This window comes from Daphnia pulicaria, chromosome 6 (genome assembly GCF_021234035.1).
Source record: "Daphnia pulicaria isolate SC F1-1A chromosome 6, SC_F0-13Bv2, whole genome shotgun sequence".
In the NCBI taxonomy this organism is placed as follows: domain Eukaryota; kingdom Metazoa; phylum Arthropoda; class Branchiopoda; order Diplostraca; family Daphniidae; genus Daphnia; species Daphnia pulicaria.
In genome coordinates this window covers 17,233,466-17,257,319 of record NC_060918.1, presented here as the reverse complement: position 1 = coordinate 17,257,319, position 23,854 = coordinate 17,233,466, and the positions used below count along the sequence as shown (strand labels likewise).

Here is a 23,854-nt window from a genome sequence, read left to right as displayed (position 1 = left end):
ATGGCCCTGGACAAGACAAGACAAACTAAGCAACGGGGTGACCCTGGATAAGGCATGCTCTCAACAATGGTCCGTACGAGTGGTAAGAACAGTCAGGTCCATCGAAGTCGAGGTCTGTGATCGTAGGCCAGGTTTAGATAGTTTCTAAAAGTAGATGAGAGACAACAAGTACACGTTGCCGAGAATGCACCTTACCATCATGACCAGCGTCTTGAATTCAGCGCGTTGTTGCTCCAGGAACCAGTGAAGACGGCAGAGAAGGATGAGAGAGTCAGAGTTCACCTGTAAAACAGCAGAATAAGTTCCGCTGCCAAGTAATTGTCACTGGCAAAGGTTTCCAAGTTTAAGCATGCCATTTCAGCGATTTCCCAACACTTGGACCAATGAAAATGTTTGCTTGAAAACAGTAAAACAAAAGACAAGTAATTGCCAATTTAACGACGATTTTCGATAATTATAGTTTCGGTTGCTCGCTACCTCTGGCGAGACTCGAACTCGCAATCGCCGGCTTAGAAGGCCGGTGCCTTATCCATTAGGCCACAAAGGCTGAGTTATGTTGAATCTCCTATTCGAGGAATGACGTTATATTGCAAAGCTTTTTCCTAGAAGATAGCCAAACGTCCCATGTTATATAAACATACAGCGATTACCGTCTGTGGACATCGTCTCAATCTTGAAAACCATGTTTTTTGAATAATCTTAACTACAAACTCTATTTACAGCTTTCGAGTTCTATAACTGGACATACATTTACTATTGCAATTAGTTGTATCAAATATCAAGGCTTTCTACTCTCACAATGAGGGATACTCTTTCTCACTATCTCATTTCATTATTTGTGTATGTTCCACGACCTATATCCGAATGTACTTCCTTTTGGTTCGCACTTTCTCTACATCGTAGGAATTAACGTAAAGAAACACCATGAGAACTCGTGTTGTCGTCTATGAACATCTATGAATTCTGCCCATAATGGTGAATGATTTCAAACGATATTAACTTGATAATAAATGGTGGAAAACCAACAATACTAACTAAAATCAAAAGACTAGCCGCCCGATAAGGGACTTGAACCCTTGACCTCAGGATTAAAAGTCCCGCGCTCTACCGTCTGAGCTAACCGGGCTTAATAATTGGTATTGCAATAGTTTTCCGTTCGAGTTCATTTTTAAATTTTACGATTGCTCATAGATCTTTTACGGACGGAAGTACGGACGTTTTTCTATTCTTCGTAAACAAAATGGGTACACATTCTTTCATCCTATAATTTGTCTCTGACTACATTTTGTGTTTGTAAACTACACTCAAAGACCGCCATAATGCATTTCGGCACTGGTTCTGAAAAATAGACACGTTTCTGGAAACGCCAAGTAACAGGTCATGGCTCCACGGTTCCGAGATAGATCCCGGGACCTAGGATACCCATGACTGCACAGTTAATATTTGTAATCATGCGTAAATTTGAGATACTAGTAAACGATTGAAAATGAGTTGTTCCACTAGAAAATACTAGCATGTGAAACAAATGGCAATTCACCGCAGTTGGTAGGGTTCGAACCTACGCCCTAAGAGAGGAATAGATTTCAAGTCTATCGCCTTAACCACTCGGCCACAACTGCCCCGATTTTTCAGACAATCTAGTAATAATATTTATTGGTTCACCAATATTTCCGTTTGACCTTACTGAAGAGCAGGTTAAATGAGAGATGCAAAATCCTAGCACTTTCTTTAAGTGTAGGTCGTGTGGCCTAATGGATAAGGCGTCGGACTTCTATGAAAGTAGTTATCCGAAAATTGTGGGTTCGAGTCCCGCCACGATTAATAGTATATGACGAAACTATTAGTTCATGATGAGTAGTAGTTAACCACAAACCATGGGGAATCATGTCAGATCAATAAAACTACAAATATATCTCGAACACTCAATGAATATCACTGGCTTGCATTGCCTTCACAGTGACGATTGAAATTGGCTGCTGATATAGCCTTGCTTGGTAGATACCTTAAATCATTCTCTCTAAAGACACACAGAGTATACCTAACTGATGATGAATGAAACTTTTATTAATATATTAAGAATTTATTGGCCTGTTAGCTCAGTTGGTTAGAGCGCCGTGCTAATAACGCGGAGGTCATGAGTTCGATCCTCTTACGTGCCACTATAATTCTTTCATTAAATATTTTCCACTCTAAAAAGGTACTGATAGATTCGAAATATTTTGCTAAAATAGTGAATGCAGATATGGCCGAGTGGTTAAGGCGACTGACTCGAAATCAGTTTCCAGCTTGGAGCGTAGGTTCGAATCCTACTATCTGCGTTTTGTGGCATTTGCGGCAAATTGCGGGTTCGAGTCCCGTGTAAGGCGCTTTTATGGGGCTTGAAAAGGCGCGCTTACTTTAAAGAATAACTCGGATGGTTAGGCCGAACTAGTATATTGTTTACACAGCACAGAATACAATAAGAGTTTAACAGAGATCGACTTACAACTGGAGCCGCAAGCAGTCGAAGAGTGAGATGACTAGTCTGACTCTTGGAGGGTGCGACGGGAGTTTATATATGGATTCCCGCGCGGCCATATTGGAATGGAGTAATTCCAATATGGCGGGACAAAACGAGCATGATTCATATGGGGTTATTCAAGCGGGGTGTGAGAAACGATTGTGGCTATTAATAGACGAAGAGCATGAAGGGGGCGGGGTTACAGACGATACATCCAATACACGATATGCACTCCTCTGGTCAGTCTCGGCTGCGCATTACACACCTCCTTTCTTTGAAAAGACACGACCTCGTGTCTATCAATAGGGGTTATGTCAAAGGCACGGGAATGCAGGTATGGTTTATGAGTATACATTTTTATTCATACGAATTTAGATTGGATTGATAACTAATATCAAATACAAAAGACAAAGTACAAAGAACAATTACCGTCGGCCCGGCGGTATCTAAGTTTTTTTTTTCTAAATTGACTACCGCTTTCTATGATGTGACTACAAAAGTTGATTATTGCAAGTATAGTATTTAGTAAAAACGACGGAGGATGCGTTGCCGGTCTTGCTGGTATACTGCCATAAGACGCGCTTGCGTCTCCAAGAATTTTTCGGTTAGTTCCATCAACTCGCGCTGCACCTGCTGATGCTCTTGCAGAAAGTCGGGCAGGCGGCGTGTCGTAGGCGGCCCGTACAATGAATCGTACGATGGAGGCAATTGTCGTCCGCGATGATCAGGCGGAGGGGGACTTCCGGGGGCCATCGGGATGATTCTTGGTGGCTGCACGTAATTCTCCTGTTCTTCCATTGAGACGGGCGACGGGCTTCTTGGAGTGTCCGGGATATTCATTCGATGGCGACGAGCATTCCTTTGCTCTTCCATCTCCTCCTCCATTCTTTGGAAACTCATTTCGGTGAGGCGCTGCACGTCCTCTGAAACAGGCCGTGCTGGCGAGAGCTCACGTCGCCACGTCATTGACGGGGTTGTCACAATTTCACTGAATGTTTCACTCGTTATCACTCCTTCATTTCTTGTTGAATTGTTCACTACACCACTTTCGTTGTTTAACAATTGAAATCCACGTCCTCGACCGTACATTTTTGGTTTTCAAAAGAAGAGGGTTTACGCAAGACTGAACTTTACTTTTTTTTTTCTTTCTCTCACTTTCATTTTCTTTATTCTGACTCTTTTGACCATTTGATATTTGATCTTAAAGAAACATTAGGTCAGACTCTAGGCCACTTTGTCCTCCATCTGGAAATAATTGTTCAGTTTCCAATTCTTGTACATTCCACGGCATCTCCTGCTGGGGTTCATATACCTCTGTGTATATGGGGCAATTGTATCCAGATGGCAGTTTAGCCAGAAGGGTCACTGGGGAGTCTTGTTCGTTGTTCAGTACCGTTATTCTTGCCCCTTTGTGGATGAGAAAACTGGCCAGTTCTTTATTTCCAAAAAGAGAACAGTAGTGCAGGGCTGTGTTTCCATTTTCGTCCGTGGCGTCTAGTAGAATACACGTTCTTATGTTGATAGGTTCGCCATTTACGATGATTACATCTGTTGCGTTGATGTCATCATTTAATAAAATAGGTTCGACTGGCGTGTTTGTGTCGTCGAACAGTTCCATTGCTGCTTCCGTGTGATTGAAACTTGCCGTTATGACTAATGGCGTCTGTCCTCTCACATCTAGAGCATTTCTGTCTACATACTTTTCTTTTAGCATTTTAATTGCCGTTCGATTGTTGACAGAGCATGCAATGTGAAGAGGGGTTTCGTCATATACATTTCTTGCATTGAAGTCTGGTGTGCGGGAAAAAATTATTTTTAAAAGTGATAAATTTTCGTGGCGGCAGGCCATGTGGAGTAGCGTATTTTGTTGATTGTCTCTTGCTGATGCGTTGAAGTGGACGCTATGCCACAGCATGTCTACCGCTCTTTCGTTATTATACTTTATGGCAACTGTTAACGGTATGTCACCGTAAACGTCTTTGATGTTTCCTTGCGTTTTGTCTAGTAGTTTGTGCAGAATGCACGGGCTAGCCTTTATGCATGCATAATGCAATGGCGTTTTCCCCTCCTTGTCTTGTTTGTTGTAGTCTTCAGGTGATGTCAAAAGGACATGCAACATTTTTATTTTATTTTGTTTGACTGCCGATATCAGTGCATTATCTCCTTCATTGTTTAGTAATGTCGGATTGAAATATCGACTTTTCCTTACTGCTCTTCCAATTTCTAGGTTGTTTAATTGCACTGCAATATGCATGGGGGTGTTTCCTTCGTTTGTACGTGCGTTTACGTCTGCACCATTTTTTAATAATTCAAGCACTAGCTTTAGCGCATTTGCTTCGATTGCGTAATGTAGTGCTGAATAGCCTTTTTCGTCTTGTAAGTTAATTAAAGCCTTTTGTGTAAGTATTAAACTTGCGAGGCTATAGGCTCCTAGTTGGCTAGCGATTATCAGTGGTGTCTCGTTTCGATGGTTGACAATATTGACGTTTCTTTCGGTTTTGACTCGTTCAATGAGGTGGTTAACAGATTTTCCTCTGGTTCCAAACCAGCTTGCTGTGCTTGCAATTCGACTATATGTCATGTTTATTTTATTGATTCTCACCTTAGCTTGTCTGCTTGATATTGTTTCTTCTACTACTCTGTCCATTTCTTCTATTGAATTCGTTACTTTATTTTGGATGAGGGCTTCCATATTTTTGCCGAGTGAAGAGCTTGCTTGCATGATGGGGACTGATAATTTTCCGTTATTGTTCCGTATCCTTATATAGAGAGATTTGTTGCCTGGTGGTTAGCCCTTTTTTTTTTTTAGTGGTCTGCAGGGGGTTAAAGGTTAAGTCTTTTGGTTATGGGGGGGAACGGCCGGTGCGCTGGGGGTCGGTAATAAAATTGGTTTTGCGTGTCCGTTTGGTAATCTTCTTTTTTTTAAACGAGACTTTCGTCGTTGTTGGTCTCTGCGCGTTTCCGTTCCAGGGTTTCTGCACGTATCAATTTTCTGTTCTCCTGCAATTGTTCTGCGTAGTGTTCGAAACGTTGTTTTGATCTTAGGGTTCTTACTTTTATAAAAACAATTGCTGTTAGCATGCAGAGGATGATAAAGAACATAATCGAAATGACTGCTATCAGTCCTTTCCGGATACGGTGCCATAATTCAAATTTTCCGAATTTAGATTCTGCCTCTTGGCTCATCGTTACGGATGGACTGGCATCGGTAACTTGAAGTCGAGTGATCAAATCGTTAATTGAATTTATGTTTTCGTATTCTTGTTTTTGGTAAAATTCGTGATGATTTAACTGATAATTTGCTTCATTGTCGTTTAATTCGTTGAATTTTGCTGTTAGTCGGAGAGTTGATTGGTGGATATTTGGTTGCACATACGCCCAGTCATTTAATTCTTTCTTCCACATAAAGGTTTTTCCATTAAAGTTGACAATTCCATCTTCCCAAAAACATTCGGAGAATGGATGTAATGAGAATCCGTCCCTTCCGATTGTTTGATTGTCGTAAAATGGTTCATATCCACAGGCTGTTTGTTTTGCTCCGATGGTGATATTTATTGCACTGCACTTTTGCACGAGAAAAGATTCGCCCATAGGTTTTAAACGATGGCACATCGGTAGGTTATTAGCTCTTACTGCTAGTAATCCACTTGATTCTGATATAAGAGATGTTGCTTGACGTGCCATGTGTAGGTTATTACAGTAGATGCGTTTTAATTCGTTTTCGATAATATTCTCGTTTGTTACTGATTGGTCTTCTACGTATTGGTGGTGTTGGAGCAAAAGAGATTCTTTCGTGTCTACATTTTCTGTTATATTCATTTCTGGCATCCCGAATATCCATTTCTGGTTATTCTCTCCGGAGCAAATGTTCATAGACACACTTGATTTATCATTCATTTGTAGGCATCTTGTGTTTCCAGTGATTTCCAATGAGTCTGGGTCCCATTTTAGCGAGTACAAATTATTACATTCGTCCATATGATGAAAGAATGGGGACATTGCGATGCATATCTTTTTATCTGAGTTATTTTTGGGCATTAAATTTAGCTTGTTGTCTACGATTTTAAATTCTCCTCCAGGTACGTCAATGCAATTTGATGGGGTTCTAATTTGTGGGTTCAAGCAATATTTTGTTTCTACGTTGTAAATGTGGGACCAGTTTTTGTTTTGTACTTGGAGATATGCGCCATCAACGTTTTTTAATTTGTGAAGGGTAAAGTCGCAGATGTTTTGCGTTTCCGCTGTGTAAATGTAGTCTAATTGTCCGGGAGCATCTACTAATTTGTAGGTGTTGTCGTCTATTTTTGTGATCGTGCCTGTGCTTTTTCTTTTTATTTTAATCTTACATTCTTTTTCTAGATCTCTTTTTGGTTGTATCCATACAATGACTGAGTCTTGATGGTACACAAAAGTTTCTCTAGGTTTTTCTTTTAAAATTCCAAATGGAGAGGTAGTGGGGCAAGTTGCACAATCTTTTTTTAATGATATCTTTTGTATCATACAATTTTCTGTTGTGAAAGATACTTTTTGCATCCAAACGCCTTCTCCGTTTGGAGTTGACGTGAATGAAAATTGATTTTCGTCTCCGATCATTTCATTCTCTCCGCATCGTTTTGTTTGTTTCATTCTCCAACAGTCGTTTTCGGAGAGGTGCTGTATTTCCGAGGAAAATACAGTATCAAAACCTCCGAAAAAGAATCCGTCGATCGTTTTTCTTTTTAACCATGCTTTACAGACGTACCCTTCCCATGACATGTGCGGTTCTTCTTTTACGAAAAATTGGTAGTCAGCTAGGATTGGGTCGTCTTTCTTCTTATTTCGACAATATTCAGGTTTTTCGGTGTCCATTATTCCAATGAATTTTGGTTTCTTGCAGTCGCATACTGTGATATCTAAAGACGAAGATGGGATGACGTAGACGATGATGATGATCAGGATGATGATTGAAATGAATTTTGCCATCTGTAATGATTCCTTGATTAGTTTGGTCTGAAACGATCTGGCATGCGGATTGTTTTTCTTAAAGAGTATCTGGGCTCCTCTGATAGGGTAGGCTCTTTAGTGGGATTTTCACTTGTTTTTCTTTTCTTTTCGTCTTGTTTCGTTTCTTCTGGGTTTTCTTTTATCAATTTATTTTGTTTTATTTCTTCCGCTGTTTCTTCCGGTGATTTTCTTTTGTGAAATAGTTTCATCCTATCCGCATGTACTATCATCATCTTTTTCCCGGTGTCTGCGTATATTTTATAGTTAACATTCCCTTTTCTTTCTTTCACGGTATAGGGGCCTTCCCATCTCATGTTGAATTTTCCTGGCGTATTGGCCATTTCTTTTAACAGGATTTTGTCTCCTACTTTAAATTCTACTCTCTTCGTATTTCTGTCGTAGTAGGCTTTTTGTTTTTCTTTAGCTTCCTCTAGCTTTTCTTTAGTGATATCTAGTGCATCGTACCACATTTGTGAGAAGATCATATTTACATCAGTCATGTTCCGGTTTCTGACTGGTTTGATCATATCTTGGGGTTCGGTTGCTTCTCTGCCATACATGAGATAGAAGGGTGTGTATCCTGTACTTGAGTGGACTGCTGTGTTATATGCAAATGCTGCTGATGGTAAAAAATCGGACCATTTAGTTGGTTCTTTTGATACATAACTGGCTATTATATCTGCTAATGTTCTGTTCACTCTTTCAACCATCCCATCGCATTGGGGTCTATACGCGGTTGTTTTTAGTCGAGTGATTCCATATTGTTTGTACATAATATTCATGAGCTCTGATTGGAAATTTGTACCTTGATCGGTCAATACCGTTTCTGGTACTCCGTGAATTAATACTACATTATTGACAAATGTTCTTGCTACTGTTTCAGCTGTTTGATCTGGCATCGGTGCTGTGATAACGTACCGTGTCAGATATTCTCCCATTACTAGAATATATTGGTTTCTTTCTCTTCCTGATTCTACTAACGGTCCCATGATGTCCATGGCCATTGTTTGCCATACATCTTTTGGGGGAGGAATCGGGTTTAGTGGTGCCTTATTTGCTCCTACTGCTTTCCGTTTAGCGCAAATTTCGCATCCTTTAACATATTCTTTGATATCTTTTCCCATTTTGTGCCATTTAAATCTTCGTTGAATCCTTGCTGTTGTCTTCTTTATTCCAAGGTGTCCTGCGTATGGACTGTCATGGAATCTTTTTAAAATTTTCTCTTTCAAGGATTCCGGGACCAGGATTCTTCCTGCAGATGTACCTAGTAGGCCATTCTCTAGCTCTACTATTTCTTCTTCATCGTTGTATACGTTGTCTTCATCTGTAAGATATCCTTGATCACTGTCTTGGGGGCTGTCGTCGATTGCATTATCCCTAATCGACATACTGTTATCTTCTGCTTCTGATTCATTAATTAATTCTTCTTTCATTTTCAACATTTTCTTATATTTTTCGCGCGCGCGCCTGCAGTATTTATCTTTTTCCTGTTCTTCTGCAAAGTTTATGGTTGTCAGCGCATTTATCACTGGCGTTTGCTCAGGTTGCGCTTTAGTATTGTTATCTGGTTCTGGAATTCTACTGAGGCAGTCTGCATTTTGGTTTGTTTTTCCAGATCGATATTCGATATCAATATCATAATCTTGCAGGCATAAAGCCCATCTAGCTAGTTTTGCTGAAGTATCTTTCTTCCTTAATAATTCTCTCAATGGTTTGTGATCACTTAATACTTGAAATTTCCTTCCGTATAGGTACGGGTAAAATTGTTTCACCGCATGCACTATTGCGTACGCTTCTTTTTCAATGGTACTCCAGTTTTTTTCAACATCATTCAGATGTCGGGAAGCGTAAGCGATGACGACTTCCTTTTCTTCGCCATCTTCTATATGTTTTTGGCTTAAAACTGATCCTACACCATATCCGGACGCATCTGTATGCATAAGAAACTCTCGCGAAAAGTTCGGATAGGTAGGATTGGTGGGTGGGTCAGACACTTCTTTAAAAATTGGAAAGCTTTTTGTTCTTCTTCTTCCCATTTCCAGGGGTTATTTTTCTTTGTTAAAATTGTTAGTGCATGGGCTCTATCAGCAAAATTTTTAATAAATTTCCTATAATATCCGGCTAGACCAAGAAAACTTTTTAATTGGCTGACTGTTTTTGGAGCTGGATAATTTTCTATTGCTTTTATCTTCATGGGGTCGGGAGCGATTCCTTTTTCTGAGATTATATGTCCCAAGTAGTTAACTGACGTTTGCAAGAACGTACATTTTGACAATTTAATTTTAAGTCCTGCTTTCTTAAGCAAATCTAAGACAATATCTATGTGTTTTATATGCTGCTCTATAGAAGTTGAGTATATGATAACGTCGTCCAAGTAAACTAGTGCGAATTTTTTTATTACCGGTTGTAAAATTTGATTCATCAAACGCTGGAATGTAGAAGGGGCATTCGTCAGACCAAAGGGCATTCTATTATATTCGTAGTGTCCGTCTTCCGTCGAGAAAGCGGTTTTCGGCCTATCTTTTTCGTCTATCTCAATTTGCCAATACCCGCTGATCAGGTCGAGTGTCGAGAAAAATTTTGATCCGTAAAGGTAGTCGATTGTTTCATCGATTCTTGGAAGGGGGAATTTGTCTTTAGTTGTTATTGAATTTAACTGACGGAAATCCTTACAAAAACGGTATCCTCCTCCTTTCTTTTTAGCTAGATGGATAGGTGTGTTGTATGGACTTGTACTCGGGCTTATAATCCCGCAGTCAAGCATTTCCTTTACTTCTTTATGAATAACGCTTTGCAAAGCTCTTGCTTGTCGTCTAGGTCTTTGGTAAACGATTGCTCCTGTTGTTGGTATTGAATGTTTAATTCCTTCTGCTTTTCCTAGTTCGTATAAATTTTCTGCTGTCATGTCTTTATATTTTTCTATTAGTTTTGTTATTTTCTCCCTATGGATTTCTAAGTTTGAGTCTTCTATTTTAATATTTGCCGACGGTTCTTTTACTGCAACTTTTACTCCGGCTAATGTTATTTTATAATGGGTTAGTCTTTTAACTTTATCATCTATTGTAACCGTTTTGTTGTTAAATGTGTAGGTTAATTTTCTTGTTTTTCCATCATACGTGACAGCGTTTCGTGTTATAAAATCCATTCCTAACACGCAAGTTTCTGTTAGGTTGGGTATAACATAGAACTGTTGATAAATCTCATCCTTATTCGCGTCTAGCTTTATCGGTAGGTCATATATTCCTGCTATGGTCATGCTTTTTCCACAAATACTATGGAGTTTTTCGTCCTCCGATTCAATTTCATTCTTTGTTATATCTTTGGATAATCTTGAAAAGAAATATTCTGAAATTGCGCTCACTGATGCGCCAGTGTCTACTAAAGCTTGGGTTACTACATTATCTATGCTGATTTCTATATGAAAAAGTTTATAACTAAGGCTATTTGGGTGTTTTCTTCTTAGCTTTTTTAGTTGGTGCCGTTCCGCCCAGTTCCGTTGCGGAAATTGTTGAAATTTCTGTTCTTTGGCTGATTTGTTCTCATGCCAGGTTGATTTCGTCGGTACGTTTGTTGTCCGTTTTGACGGGCATTTTGTTGTGCGAATGGGCTTTGTTTTGCCCTCCAGCATTGTCTTGCTAGATGACCTTTCTTGTCGCATACGTAACATCTTCTAGATTCGTATTGTTTTTGATCTCCCCAATTTGATCCTTCGTGATCTCCTCTGTACCGAGTTGGTGTGTTGAACCTTCTTCTATTATCGGGCGTTTGGCTTCGGCTTCTGTTGGGTGATTCAGTTGCGAAGCGTACTGTTCTTCTTTCGCGGTTTTGGCTGGGCCATTTGCCGTCTGTTTTTGAGATTGCCAATTTATTTAGTGCTTTTATAGTTTTCTCTTCTAGTTGAACGGCCGGTTGAGAAATTGGTGTTGTCATCAGTTTTTGGATCAGTCCTTTTAGGTTGTTTATTTCTTCTTTGGTCTTTTCGGCCTCTTCTGACATTACTGTAACGGCAGAAGACAAATCTTTATTTTTCGCTATTTTCTTGATTTCTACAACTTTTTCGCATTCTTCGGCCAGTTCTACAGTTTCTATGTATGTTGTGTCGTTTATATCGGGCCTATTCCAGACAAGGTCTGCTATCTGTGTTTTTAGTCCGTTAAGCAAAACGTCTTTCTTTGTTTCATCGCGAAGTGCTACCACGTCTGCGTGACGACTTGTTGCTGCGTTAACGCCGTATGCAATTCTGTAGGTGTCGTCTATTCTGGTTTTAAAATCTCTGACTCGTTCTGTTTCTTCTTGTTTGAGTGTCTTTAGTGATTCTTTCTTTCTTGCTTTTGTTGTATTGTCCGCTAGTCCGTCTAGTATTGCTTGTTTCCATATTGCATAAGTAGCTTTGTCGGCTGCTCCTAGGGAATCGTTGAAGTTGGCAGCTGATTTGCTCATTCTTTCTTGGAAAAAACGTAGCTTTTGCTCGTCCGTCCATGCTGCGTGTGTTGCCATACGTTCGGCTAGTTTGAACCATTCTTCGATTGCCATTTTGCCTTCGATTTCTCCGGTGAAAGCTGGTATCTCTTTCTTTACGTTCTGTGCATTTATAAATACTAGTCCGTTTTCGAGAATTTCAGCTTGCCTCTCTACTGCTCTTTGCCAAGCGTTTATAGCTACATCTGTGAGAGCCATTTCGTCGTCGTCGTCCTCGTCGCTGTCGTCAAAAATGTTTCTGAGAGTGAGAGGTTGTCCTCTGTATCTTGCTATTTGTTGCTGTGGCTGTGCTTGATATTGCCTGGGTGGCAAGTGCACTTGTGTGGGGGGTTGTGGTTTTACCTCTTCTTCTTTAGGTTCGACTCTTGCTATATTTTCTTTTGGCTGGTCTTCTTTTAGGGGTTGGTTGGTGTTTGGTTTCTGATCTTCCGCGTCACGTGTGTCTCTGTGTATACTACACTGCCTACACTGTTCTTTATCAGTTGTTATTGATAGTATGATAGGGGCGTGACACTTTGCGCACTCTGTTTTCCGCTCTTCTACTCGAGTTGGTAGGGCTGTTGCTCCTTCTTCAGCCTCGTCGTCTGAATCGAGTAAGGTTACTGTACGTGGTCTCACCGAGGCGTCGTTAGGTTGATTAGGCTTGTCAGGGCCTTGTGAGGTTGCTTGGTCTGTTTGTTCAACTGCTCGTTTCTTTATTTTATATATGGTAACTGTTGGGTCTATCAGTTCTGCGTATTTAGCTTTTAGATTCTTTATGTCGTTCTCTAGATTTTCTATCTCTTTCGGGTCTCTTTCTTTTGGTCGGGTGGTTTTGTTTAATAGGTATTGGATTCTGATTTCTGCTGTTGATATTTCTGTTTTAATTTTATTTTTTAGTTTTTCTAATTCTTCCGGGGTCAGAATTTGTTTAGTTGGGGAAACTACAGAGTCGCCTTCTTGTGTCTTAGCCTTACGGAAAAAATTTGGTATTTTGTGCATTACTTACATTTATGTTGTTCGAGTTGGCACGTTCACCAAATGTAAGGCGCTTTTATGGGGCTTGAAAAGGCGCGCTTACTTTAAAGAATAACTCGGATGGTTAGGCCGAACTAGTATATTGTTTACACAGCACAGAATACAATAAGAGTTTAACAGAGATCGACTTACAACTGGAGCCGCAAGCAGTCGAAGAGTGAGATGACTAGTCTGACTCTTGGAGGGTGCGACGGGAGTTTATATATGGATTCCCGCGCGGCCATATTGGAATGGAGTAATTCCAATATGGCGGGACAAAACGAGCATGATTCATATGGGGTTATTCAAGCGGGGTGTGAGAAACGATTGTGGCTATTAATAGACGAAGAGCATGAAGGGGGCGGGGTTACAGACGATACATCCAATACACGATATGCACTCCTCTGGTCAGTCTCGGCTGCGCATTACACCCGCCACGATTAATAGCATATGACGAAACTATTAGTTCATGATGAGTAGTAGTTAACCACAAACCATGGGGAATCATGTCAGATCAATAAAACTACAAATATATCTCGAACACTCAATGAATATCACTGGCTTGCATTGCCTTCACAGTGACGATTGAAATTGGCTGCTGATATAGCCTTGCTTGGTAGATACCTTAAATCATTCTCTCTAAAGACACACAGAGTATACCTAACTGATGATGAATGAACCTTTTATTAATATATTAAGAATTTATTGGCCTGTTAGCTCAGTTGGTTAGAGCGCCGTGCTAATAACGCGGAGGTCATGAGTTCGATCCTCTTACGGGCCACTATAATTCTTTCATTAAATATTTTCCACTCTAAAAAGGTACTGATAGATTCGAAATATTTTGCTAAAATAGTGAATGCAGATATGGCCGAGTGGTTAAGGCGACTGACTCGAAATCAGTTTCCATCTTGGAGCGTAGGTTCGAATCCTACTATCTGCGTTTTGTGGCATTTTATTGGTAAATGTAACTACACAACATTTGATCAAGTGACGCCAGAAGTTATTTCTAGTCATTTTTTGGGAGAACATCCAAGTTTAAAATCAGTAGGGGAGTACACAGTGAGAGAAGAACGAAAGGTCTTTAGGTCTTTAGCATATGTGATGGCCCTGGACAAGACAAGACAAACTAAGCAACGGGGTGACCCTGGATAAGGCATGCTCTCAACAATGGTCCGTACGAGTGGTAAGAACAGTCAGGTCCATCGAAGTCGAGGTCTGTGATCGTAGGCCAGGTTTAGATAGTTTCTAAAAGTAGATGAGAGACAACAAGTACACGTTGCCGAGAATGCACCTTACCATCATGACCAGCGTCTTGAATTCAGCGCGTTGTTGCTCCAGGAACCAGTGAAGACGGCAGAGAAGGATGAGAGAGTCAGAGTTCACCTGTAAAACAGCAGAATAAGTTCCGCTGCCAAGTAATTGTCACTGGCAAAGGTTTCCAAGTTTAAGCATGCCATTTCAGCGATTTCCCAACACTTGGACCAATGAAAATTTTTGCTTGAAAACAGTAAAACAAAAGACAAGTAATTGCCAATTTAACGACGATTTTCGATAATTATAGTTTCGGTTGCTCGCTACCTCTGGCGAGACTCGAACTCGCAATCCCCGGCTTAGGAGGCCGGTGCCTTATGCATTAGGCCACAAAGGCTGAGTTATGTTGAATCTCCTATTCGAGGAATGACGTTATATTGCAAAGCTTTTTCCTAGAAGATAGCCAAACGTCCCATGTTATATAAACATACAGCGATTACCGTCTGTGGACATCGTCTCAATCTTGAAAACCATGTTTTTTGAATAATCTTAACTACAAACTCTATTTACAGCTTTCGAGTTCTATAACTGGACATACATTTACTATTGCAATTAGTTGTATCAAATATCAAGGCTTTCTACTCTCACAATGAGGGATACTCTTTCTCACTATCTCATTTCATTATTTGTGTATGTTCCACGACCTATATCCGAATGTACTTCCTTTTGGTTCGCACTTTCTCTACATCGTAGGAATTAACGTAAAGAAACACCATGAGAACTCGTGTTGTCGTCTATGAACATCTATGAATTCTGCCCATAATGGTGAATGATTTCAAACGATATTAACTTGATAATAAATGGTGGAAAACCAACAATACTAACTAAAATCAAAAGACTAGCCGCCCGATAAGGGACTTGAACCCTTGACCTCAGGATTAAAAGTCCCGCGCTCTACCGTCTGAGCTAACCGGGCTTTATAATTGGTATTGCAATAGTTTTCCGTTCGAGTTCATTTTTAAATTTTACGATTGCTCATAGATCTTTTACGGACGGAAGTACGGACGTTTTTCTATTCTTCGTAAACAAAATGGGTACACATTCTTTCATCCTATAATTTGTCTCTGACTACATTTTGTGTTTGTAAACTACACTCAAAGACCGCCATAATGCATTTCGGCACTGGTTCTGAAAAATAGACACGTTTCTGGAAACGCCAAGTAACAGGTCATGGCTCCACGGTTCCGAGATAGATCCCGGGACCTAGGATACCCATGACTGCACAGTTAATATTTGTAATCATGCGTAAATTTGAGATACTAGTAAACGATTGAAAATGAGTTGTTCCACTAGAAAATACTAGCATGTGAAACAAATGGCAATTCACCGCAGTTGGTAGGGTTCGAACCTACGCCCTCAGAGAGGAATAGATTTCAAGTCTATCGCCTTAACCACTCGGCCACAACTGCCTCGATTTTTCAGACAATCTAGTAATAATATTTATTGGTTCACCAATATTTTCGTTTGACCTTATTGAAGAGCAGGTTAAATGAGAGATGCAAAATCCTAGCACTTTCTTTAAGTGTAGGTCGTGTGGCGTAATGGATAAGGCGTCGGACTTCTATGAAAGTAGTTATCCGAAAATTGTGGGTTCGAGTCCCGCCACGATTAATAGCATATGACGAAACTATTAGTTCATGATGAGTAGTAGTTAACCACAAACCATGGGGAATAATGTCAGATCAATAAAACTACAAATATATCTCGAACACTCAATGAATATCACTGGCTTGCATTGCCTTCACAGTGACGATTGAAATTGGCTGCTGATATAGCCTTGCTTGGTAGATACCTTAAATCATTCTCTCTAAAGACACACAGAGTATACCTAACTGATGATGAATGAACCTTTTATTAATATATTAAAAATTTATTGGCCTGTTAGCTCAGTTGGTTAGAGCGCCGTGCTAATAACGCGGAGGTCATGAGTTCGATCCTCTTACGGGCCACTATAATTCTTTCATTAAATATTTTCCACTCTAAAAAGGTACTGATAGATTCGAAATATTTTGCTAAAATAGTGAATGGAGATATGGCCGAGTGGTTAAGGCGACTGACTGGAAATCAGTTTCCATCTTGGAGCGTAGGTTCGAATCCTACTATCTGCGTTTTGTGGCATTTTATTGGTAAATGTAACTACACAACATTTGATCAAGTGACGCCAGAAGTTATTTCTAGTCATTTTTTGGGAGAACATCCAAGTTTAAAATCAGTAGGGGAGTACACAGTGAGAGAAGAACGAAAGGTCTTTAGGTCTTTAGCATATGTGATGGCCCTGGACAAGACAAGACAAACTAAGCAACGGGGTGACCCTGGATAAGGCATGCTCTCAACAATGGTCCGTACGAGTGGTAAGAACAGTCAGGTCCATCGAAGTCGAGGTCTGTGATCGTAGGCCAGGTTTAGATAGTTTCTAAAAGTAGATGAGAGACAACAAGTACACGTTGCCGAGAATGCACCTTACCATCATGACCAGCGTCTTGAATTCAGCGCGTTGTTGCTCCAGGAACCAGTGAAGACGGCAGAGAAGGATGAGAGAGTCAGAGTTCACCTGTAAAACAGCAGAATAAGTTCCGCTGCCAAGTAATTGTCACTGGCAAAGGTTTCCAAGTTTAAGCATGCCATTTCAGCGATTTCCCAACACTTGGACCAATGAAAATTTTTGCTTGAAAACAGTAAAACAAAAGACAAGTAATTGCCAATTTAACGACGATTTTCGATAATTATAGTTTCGGTTGCTCGCTACCTCTGGCGAGACTCGAACTCGCAATCCCCGGCTTAGGAGGCCGGTGCCTTATCCATTAGGCCACAAAGGCTGAGATATGTTGCATCTCCTATTCGAGGAATGACGTTATATTGCAAAGCTTTTTCCTAGAAGATAGCCAAACGTCCCATGTTATATAAACATACAGCGATTACCGTCTGTGGACATCGTCTCAATCTTGAAAACCATGTTATTTGAATAATCTTAACTACAAACTCTATTTACAGCTTTCGAGTTCTATAACTGGACATACATTTACTATTGCAATTAGTTGTATCAAATATCAAGGCTTTCTACTCTCACAAAACAAATGGCAATTCACCGCAGTTGGTAGGGTTCGAACCTACGCCCTCAGAGAGGAACAGATTTGAAGTCTATCGCCTTAACCACTCGGCCACAACTGCCCCGATTTTTCAGACAATCTAGTAATAATTTTTATTGGTTCACCAATATTTCCGTTTGACCTTACTGAAGAGCAGGTTAAATGAGAGATGCAAAATCCTAGCACTTTCTTTAAGTGTAGGTCGTGTGGCCTAATGGATAAGGCGTCGGACTTCTATGAAAGTAGTTATCCGAAAATTGCGGGTTCGAGTCCCGCCACGATTAATAGCATATGACGAAACTATTAGTTCATGATGAGTAGTAGTTAACCACAAACCATGGGGAATCATGTCAGATCAATAAAACTACAAATATATCTCGAACACTCAATGAATATCACTGGCTTGCATTGCCTTCACAGTGACGATTGAAATTGGCTGCTGATATAGCCTTGCTTGGTAGATACCTTAAATCATTCTCTCTAAAGACACACAGAGTATACCTAACTGATGATGAATGAACCTTTTATTAATATATTAAGAATTTATTGGCCTGTTAGCTCAGTTGGTTAGAGCGCCGTGCTAATAACGCGGAGGTCATGAGTTCGATCCTCTTACGGGCCACTATAATTCTTTCATAAAATATTTTCCACTCTAAAAAGGTACTGATATATTCGAAATATTTTGCTAAACTAGTGAATGCAGATATGGCCGAGTGGTTAAGGCGACTGACTCGAAATCAGTTTCCATCTTGGAGCGTAGGTTCGAATCCTACTATCTGCGTTTTGTGGCATTTTATTGGTAAATGTAACTACACCACATTTGATCAAGTGACGCCAGAAGTTATTTCTAGTCATTTTTTGGGAGAACATCCAAGTTTAAAATCAGTAGGGGAGTACACAGTGAGAGAAGAACGAAAGGTCTTTAGGTCTTTAGCATATGTGATGGCCCTGGACAAGACAAGACAAACTAAGCAACGGGGTGACCCTGGATAAGGCATGCTCTCAACAATGGTCCGTACGAGTGGTAAGAACAGTCAGGTCCATCGAAGTCGAGGTCTGTGATCGTAGGCCAGGTTTAGATAGTTTCTAAAAGTAGATGAGAGACAACAAGTACACGTTGCCGAGAATGCACCTTACCATCATGACCAGCGTCTTGAATTCAGCGCGTTGTTGCTCCAGGAACCAGTGAAGACGGCAGAGAAGGATGAGAGAGTCAGAGTTCACCTGTAAAACAGCAGAATAAGTTCCGCTGCCAAGTAATTGTCACTGGCAAAGGTTTCCAAGTTTAAGCATGCCATTTCAGCGATTTCCCAACACTTGGACCAATGAAAATTTTTGCTTGAAAACAGTAAAACAAAAGACAAGTAATTGCCAATTTAACGACGATTTTCGATAATTATAGTTTCGGTTGCTCGCTACCTCTGGCGAGACTCGAACTCGCAATCCCCGGCTTAGGAGGCCGGTGCCTTATCCATTAGGCCACAAAGGCTGAGTTATGTTGAATCTCCTATTCGAGGAATGACGTTATATTGCAAAGCTTTTACCTAGAAGATAGCCAAACGTCCCATGTTGTATAAACATACAGCGATTACCGTCTGTGGACATCGTCTCAATCTTGAAAACCATGTTTTTTGAATAATCTTAACTACAAACTCTATTTACAGCTTTCGAGTTCTATAACTGGACATACATTTACTATTGCAATTAGTTGTATCAAATATCAAGGCTTTCTACTCTCACAATGAGGGATACTCTTTCTCACTATCTCATTTCATTATTTGTGTATGTTCCACGACCTATATCCGAATGTACTTCCTTTTGGTTCGCACTTTCTCTACATCGTAGGAATTAACGTAAAGAAACACCATGAGAACTCGTGTTGTCGTCTATGAACATCTATGAATTCTGCCCATAATGGTGAATGATTTCAAACGATATTAACTTGATAATAAATGGTGGAAAACCAACAATACTAACTAAAATCAGAAGACCAGCCGCCCGATAAGGGACTTGAACCCTTGACCTCAGGATTAAAAGTCCCGCGCTCTACCGTCTGAGCTAACCGGGCTTAATAATTGGTATTGCAATAGTTTTCCGTTCGAGTTCATTTTTAAATTTTACGATTGCTTATTTATCTTTTACGGACGGAAGTACGGACGTTTTTCTATTCTTCGTAAACAAAATGGGTACACATTCTTTCATCCTATAATTTGTCTCTGACTACATTTTGTGTTTGTAAACTACACTCAAAGACCGCCATAATGCATTTCGGCACTGGTTCTGAAAAATAGACACGTTTCTGGAAACGCCAAGTAACAGGTCATGGCTCCACGGTTCCGAGATAGATCCCGGGACCTAGGATACCCATGACTGCACAGTTAATATTTGTAATCATGCGTAAATTTGAGATACTAGTAAACGATTGAAAATGAGTTGTTCCACTAGAAAATACTAGCATGTGAAACAAATGCCAATTCACCGCAGTTGGTAGGGTTCGAACCTACGCCCTCAGAGAGGACTAGATTTCAAGTCTATCGCCTTAACCACTCGGCCACAACTGCCCCGATTTTTCAGACAATCTAGTAATAATATTTATTGGTTCACCAATATTTCCGTTTGACCTTACTGAAGAGCAGGTTAAATGAGAGATGCAAAATCCTAGCACTTTCTTTAAGTGTAGGTCGTGTGGCCTAATGGATAAGGCGTCGGACTTCTATGAAAGTAGTTATCCGAAAATTGCGGGTTCGAGTCCCGCCACGATTAATAGCATATGACGAAACTATTAGTTCATGATGAGTAGTAGTTAACCACAAACCATGGGGAATAATGTCAGATCAATAAAACTACAAATATATCTCGAACACTCAATGAATATCACTGGCTTGCATTGCCTTCACAGTGACGATTGAAATTGGCTGCTAATATAGCCTTGCTTGGTAGATACCTTAAATCATTCTCTCTAAAGACACACAGAGTATACCTAACTGATGATGAATGAACCTTTTATTAATATATTATGAATTTATTGGCCTGTTAGCTCAGTTGGTTAGAGCGCCGTGCTAATAACGCGGAGGTCATGAGTTCGATCCTCTTACGGGCCACTATAATTCTTTCGTTACATATTTTCCACTCTAAAAAGGTACTGATAGATTCGAAATATTTTGCTAAAATAGTAAATGCAGATATGGCCGAGTGGTTAAGGCGACTGACTCGAAATCAGTTTCCATCTTGGAGCGTAGGTTCGAATCCTACTATCTGCGTTTTGTGCCATTTTATTGGTAAATGTAACTATACCACATTTGATCAAGTGACGCCAGAAGTTATTTCTAGTCATTTTTTGGGAGAACATCCAAGTTTAAAATCAGTAGGGGAGTACACAGTGAGAGAAGAACGAAAGGTCTTTAGGTCTTTAGCATATGTGATGGCCCTGGACAAGACAAGACAAACTAAGCAACGGGGTGACCCTGGATAAGGCATGCTCTCAACAATGGTCCGTACGAGTGGTAAGAACAGTCAGGTCCATCGAAGTCGAGGTCTGTGATCGTAGGCCAGGTTTAGATAGTTTCTAAAAGTAGATGAGAGACAACAAGTACACGTTGCCGAGAATGCACCTTACCATCATGACCAGCGTCTTGAATTCAGCGCGTTGTTGCTCCAGGAACCAGTGAAGACGGCAGAGAAGGATGAGAGAGTCAGAGTTCACCTGTAAAACAGCAGAATAAGTTCCGCTGCCAAGTAATTGTCACTGGCAAAGGTTTCCAAGTTTAAGCATGCCATTTCAGCGATTTCCCAACACTTGGACCAATGAAAATTTTTGCTTGAAAACAGTAAAACAAAAGACAAGTAATTGCCAATTTAACGACGATTTTCGATAATTATAGTTTCGGTTGCTCGCACCCTCTGGCGAGACTCGAACTCGCAATCCCCGGCTTAGGAGGCCGGTGCCTTATCCATTAGGCCACAAAGGCTGAGTTATGTTGAATCTCCTATTCGAGGAATGACGTTATATTGCAAAGCTTTTACCTAGAAGATAGCCAAACGTCCCATGTTGTATAAACATACAGCGATTACCGTCTGTGGACATCGTCTCAATCTTGAAAACCATGTTTTTTGAATAATCTTAACTACAAACTCTATTTACAGCTTTCGAGTTCTATAACTGGACATACATTTACTATTGCAATTAGTTGTATCAAATATCAAGGCTTTCTACTCTCACAATGAGGGATACTCTTTCTCACTATCTCATTTCATTATTTGTGTATGTTCCACGACCTATATCCGAATGTACTTCCTTTTGGTTCGCACTTTCTCTACATCGTAGGAATTAACGTAAAGAAACACCATGAGAACTTGTGTTGTCGTCTATGAACATCTATGAATTCTGCCCATAATGGTGAATGATTTCAAACGATATTAACTTGATAATAAATGGTGGAAAACCAACAATACTAACTAAAATCAGAAGACTAGCCGCCCGATAAGGGACTTGAACCCTTGACCTCAGGATTAAAAGTCCCGCGCTCTACCGTCTGAGCTAACCGGGCTTAATAATTGGTATTGCAATAGTTTTCCGTTCGAGTTCATTTTTAAATTTTACGATTGCTTATAGATCTTTTACGGACGGAAGTACGGACGTTTTTCTATTCTTCGTAAACAAAATGGGTACACATTCTTTCATCCTATAATTTGTCTCTGACTACATTTTGTGTTTGTAAACTACACTCAAAGACCGCCATAATGCATTTCGGCACTGGTTCTGAAAAATAGACACGTTTCTGGAAACGCCAAGTAACAGGTCATGGCTCCACGGTTCCGAGATAGATCCCGGGACCTAGGATACCCATGACTGCACAGTTAATATTTGTAATCATGCGTAAATTTGAGATACTAGTAAACGATTGAAAATGAGTTGTTCCACTAGAAAATACTAGCATGTGAAACAAATGCCAATTCACCGCAATTGGTAGGGTTCGAACCTACGCCCTCAGAGAGGAATAGATTTCAAGTCTATCGCCTTAACCACTCGGCCGCAACTGCCCCGATTTTTCAGACAATCTAGTAATAATATTTATTGGTTCACCAATATTTCCGTTTGACCTTACTGAAGAGCAGGTTAAATGAGAGATGCAAAATCCTAGCACTTTCTTTAAGTGTAGGTCGTGTGGCCTAATGGATAAGGCGTCGGACTTCTATGAAAGTAGTTATCCGAAAATTGCGGGTTCGAGTCCCGCCACGATTAATAGCATATGACGAAACTATTAGTTCATGATGAGTAGTAGTTAACCACAAACCATGGGGAATCATGTCAGATCAATAAAACTACAAATATATCTCGAACACTCAATGAATATCACTGGCTTGCATTGCCTTCACAGTGACGATTGAAATTGGCTGCTGATATAGCCTTGCTTGGTAGATACCTTAAATCATTCTCTCTAAAGACACACAGAGTATACCTAACTGATGATGAATGAACCTTTTATTAATATATTATGAATTTATTGGCCTGTTAGCTCAGTTGGTTAGAGCGCCGTGCTAATAACGCGGAGGTCATGAGTTCGATCCTCTTACGGTCCACTATAATTCTTTCGTTACATATTTTCCACTCTAAAAAGGTACTGATAGATTCGAAATATTTTGCTAAAATAGTGAATGCAGATATGGCCGAGTGGTTAAGGCGACTGACTCGAAATCAGTTTCCATCTTGGAGCGTAGGTTCGAATCCTACTATCTGCGTTTTGTGGCATTTTATTGGTAAATGTAACTACACCACATTTGATCAAGTGACGCCAGAAGTTATTTCTAGTCATTTTTTGGGAGAACATCCAAGTTTAAAATCAGTAGGGGAGTACACAGTGAGAGAAGAACGAAAGGTCTTTAGGTCTTTAGCATATGTGATGGCCCTGGACAAGACAAGACAAACTAAGCAACGGGGTGACCCTGGATAAGGCATGCTCTCAACAATGGTCCGTACGAGTGGTAAGAACAGTCAGGTCCATCGAAGTCGAGGTCTGTGATCGTAGGCCAGGTTTAGATAGTTTCTAAAAGTAGATGAGAGACAACAAGTACACGTTGCCGAGAATGCACCTTACCATCATGACCAGCGTCTTGAATTCAGCGCGTTGTTGCTCCAGGAACCAGTGAAGACGGCAGAGAAGGATGAGAGAGTCAGAGTTCACCTGTAAAACAGCAGAATAAGTTCCGCTGCCAAGTAATTGTCACTGGCAAAGGTTTCCAAGTTTAAGCATGCCATTTCAGCGATTTCCCAACACTTGGACCAATGAAAATTTTTGCTTGAAAACAGTAAAACAAAAGACAAGTAATTGCCAATTTAACGACGATTTTCGATAATTATAGTTTCGGTTGCTCGCACCCTCTGGCGAGACTCGAACTCGCAATCCCCGGCTTAGGACGCCGGTGCCTTATCCATTAGGCCACAAAGGCTGAGTTATGTTGAATCTCCTATTCGAGGAATGACGTTATATTGCAAAGCTTT

The 23,854-nt window shown here is 40.3% G+C and overlaps 27 non-coding genes across 27 annotated transcripts; 14 read left to right on the top strand and 13 right to left on the bottom strand.

The window, feature by feature from the left end:
• Nucleotides 1-474: 474 nt before the first annotated feature.
• Nucleotides 475-547, bottom strand: Trnar-ucu. The gene has a single exon. It is a non-coding gene; the product is annotated as a tRNA-Arg (tRNA).
• A 506-nt stretch (nt 548-1,053) lies between these two features.
• Nucleotides 1,054-1,126, bottom strand: Trnak-uuu. Its single transcript has one exon. It is a non-coding gene; the product is annotated as a tRNA-Lys (tRNA).
• A 411-nt stretch (nt 1,127-1,537) lies between these two features.
• On the bottom strand, nt 1,538-1,619 carry Trnas-uga. The gene has a single exon. It is a non-coding gene; the product is annotated as a tRNA-Ser (tRNA).
• A 118-nt stretch (nt 1,620-1,737) lies between these two features.
• Trnar-ucu lies at nt 1,738-1,821 on the top strand. The gene is given in 2 exon segments: nt 1,738-1,774; nt 1,786-1,821. It is a non-coding gene; the product is annotated as a tRNA-Arg (tRNA).
• Nucleotides 1,822-2,236: 415 nt separating this feature from the next.
• Nucleotides 2,237-2,318, top strand: Trnas-cga. Its single transcript has one exon. It is a non-coding gene; the product is annotated as a tRNA-Ser (tRNA).
• Nucleotides 2,319-13,665: 11,347 nt separating this feature from the next.
• Nucleotides 13,666-13,739, top strand: Trnai-aau. Its single transcript has one exon. It is a non-coding gene; the product is annotated as a tRNA-Ile (tRNA).
• A 77-nt stretch (nt 13,740-13,816) lies between these two features.
• On the top strand, nt 13,817-13,898 carry Trnas-cga. Its single transcript has one exon. It is a non-coding gene; the product is annotated as a tRNA-Ser (tRNA).
• Nucleotides 13,899-14,533: 635 nt separating this feature from the next.
• Trnar-ccu lies at nt 14,534-14,606 on the bottom strand. Its single transcript has one exon. It is a non-coding gene; the product is annotated as a tRNA-Arg (tRNA).
• Nucleotides 14,607-15,112: 506 nt separating this feature from the next.
• Nucleotides 15,113-15,185, bottom strand: Trnak-uuu. The gene has a single exon. It is a non-coding gene; the product is annotated as a tRNA-Lys (tRNA).
• A 411-nt stretch (nt 15,186-15,596) lies between these two features.
• Nucleotides 15,597-15,678, bottom strand: Trnas-uga. The gene has a single exon. It is a non-coding gene; the product is annotated as a tRNA-Ser (tRNA).
• A 466-nt stretch (nt 15,679-16,144) lies between these two features.
• On the top strand, nt 16,145-16,218 carry Trnai-aau. Its single transcript has one exon. It is a non-coding gene; the product is annotated as a tRNA-Ile (tRNA).
• A 77-nt stretch (nt 16,219-16,295) lies between these two features.
• Trnas-gga lies at nt 16,296-16,377 on the top strand. Its single transcript has one exon. It is a non-coding gene; the product is annotated as a tRNA-Ser (tRNA).
• Nucleotides 16,378-17,012: 635 nt separating this feature from the next.
• On the bottom strand, nt 17,013-17,085 carry Trnar-ccu. Its single transcript has one exon. It is a non-coding gene; the product is annotated as a tRNA-Arg (tRNA).
• Nucleotides 17,086-17,555: 470 nt separating this feature from the next.
• Trnar-ucu lies at nt 17,556-17,639 on the top strand. The gene is given in 2 exon segments: nt 17,556-17,592; nt 17,604-17,639. It is a non-coding gene; the product is annotated as a tRNA-Arg (tRNA).
• Nucleotides 17,640-17,903: 264 nt separating this feature from the next.
• On the top strand, nt 17,904-17,977 carry Trnai-aau. The gene has a single exon. It is a non-coding gene; the product is annotated as a tRNA-Ile (tRNA).
• A 77-nt stretch (nt 17,978-18,054) lies between these two features.
• Trnas-cga lies at nt 18,055-18,136 on the top strand. The gene has a single exon. It is a non-coding gene; the product is annotated as a tRNA-Ser (tRNA).
• Nucleotides 18,137-18,771: 635 nt separating this feature from the next.
• On the bottom strand, nt 18,772-18,844 carry Trnar-ccu. Its single transcript has one exon. It is a non-coding gene; the product is annotated as a tRNA-Arg (tRNA).
• A 506-nt stretch (nt 18,845-19,350) lies between these two features.
• On the bottom strand, nt 19,351-19,423 carry Trnak-uuu. Its single transcript has one exon. It is a non-coding gene; the product is annotated as a tRNA-Lys (tRNA).
• Nucleotides 19,424-19,834: 411 nt separating this feature from the next.
• On the bottom strand, nt 19,835-19,916 carry Trnas-uga. Its single transcript has one exon. It is a non-coding gene; the product is annotated as a tRNA-Ser (tRNA).
• A 118-nt stretch (nt 19,917-20,034) lies between these two features.
• On the top strand, nt 20,035-20,118 carry Trnar-ucu. The gene is given in 2 exon segments: nt 20,035-20,071; nt 20,083-20,118. It is a non-coding gene; the product is annotated as a tRNA-Arg (tRNA).
• Nucleotides 20,119-20,382: 264 nt separating this feature from the next.
• On the top strand, nt 20,383-20,456 carry Trnai-aau. Its single transcript has one exon. It is a non-coding gene; the product is annotated as a tRNA-Ile (tRNA).
• A 77-nt stretch (nt 20,457-20,533) lies between these two features.
• On the top strand, nt 20,534-20,615 carry Trnas-cga. The gene has a single exon. It is a non-coding gene; the product is annotated as a tRNA-Ser (tRNA).
• Nucleotides 20,616-21,247: 632 nt separating this feature from the next.
• On the bottom strand, nt 21,248-21,323 carry Trnar-ccu. Its single transcript has one exon. It is a non-coding gene; the product is annotated as a tRNA-Arg (tRNA).
• Nucleotides 21,324-21,829: 506 nt separating this feature from the next.
• Nucleotides 21,830-21,902, bottom strand: Trnak-uuu. The gene has a single exon. It is a non-coding gene; the product is annotated as a tRNA-Lys (tRNA).
• A 411-nt stretch (nt 21,903-22,313) lies between these two features.
• Nucleotides 22,314-22,395, bottom strand: Trnas-uga. Its single transcript has one exon. It is a non-coding gene; the product is annotated as a tRNA-Ser (tRNA).
• A 118-nt stretch (nt 22,396-22,513) lies between these two features.
• Trnar-ucu lies at nt 22,514-22,597 on the top strand. Its single transcript is given in 2 exon segments — nt 22,514-22,550; nt 22,562-22,597. It is a non-coding gene; the product is annotated as a tRNA-Arg (tRNA).
• A 415-nt stretch (nt 22,598-23,012) lies between these two features.
• Nucleotides 23,013-23,094, top strand: Trnas-cga. Its single transcript has one exon. It is a non-coding gene; the product is annotated as a tRNA-Ser (tRNA).
• Nucleotides 23,095-23,854: the final 760 nt, after the last annotated feature.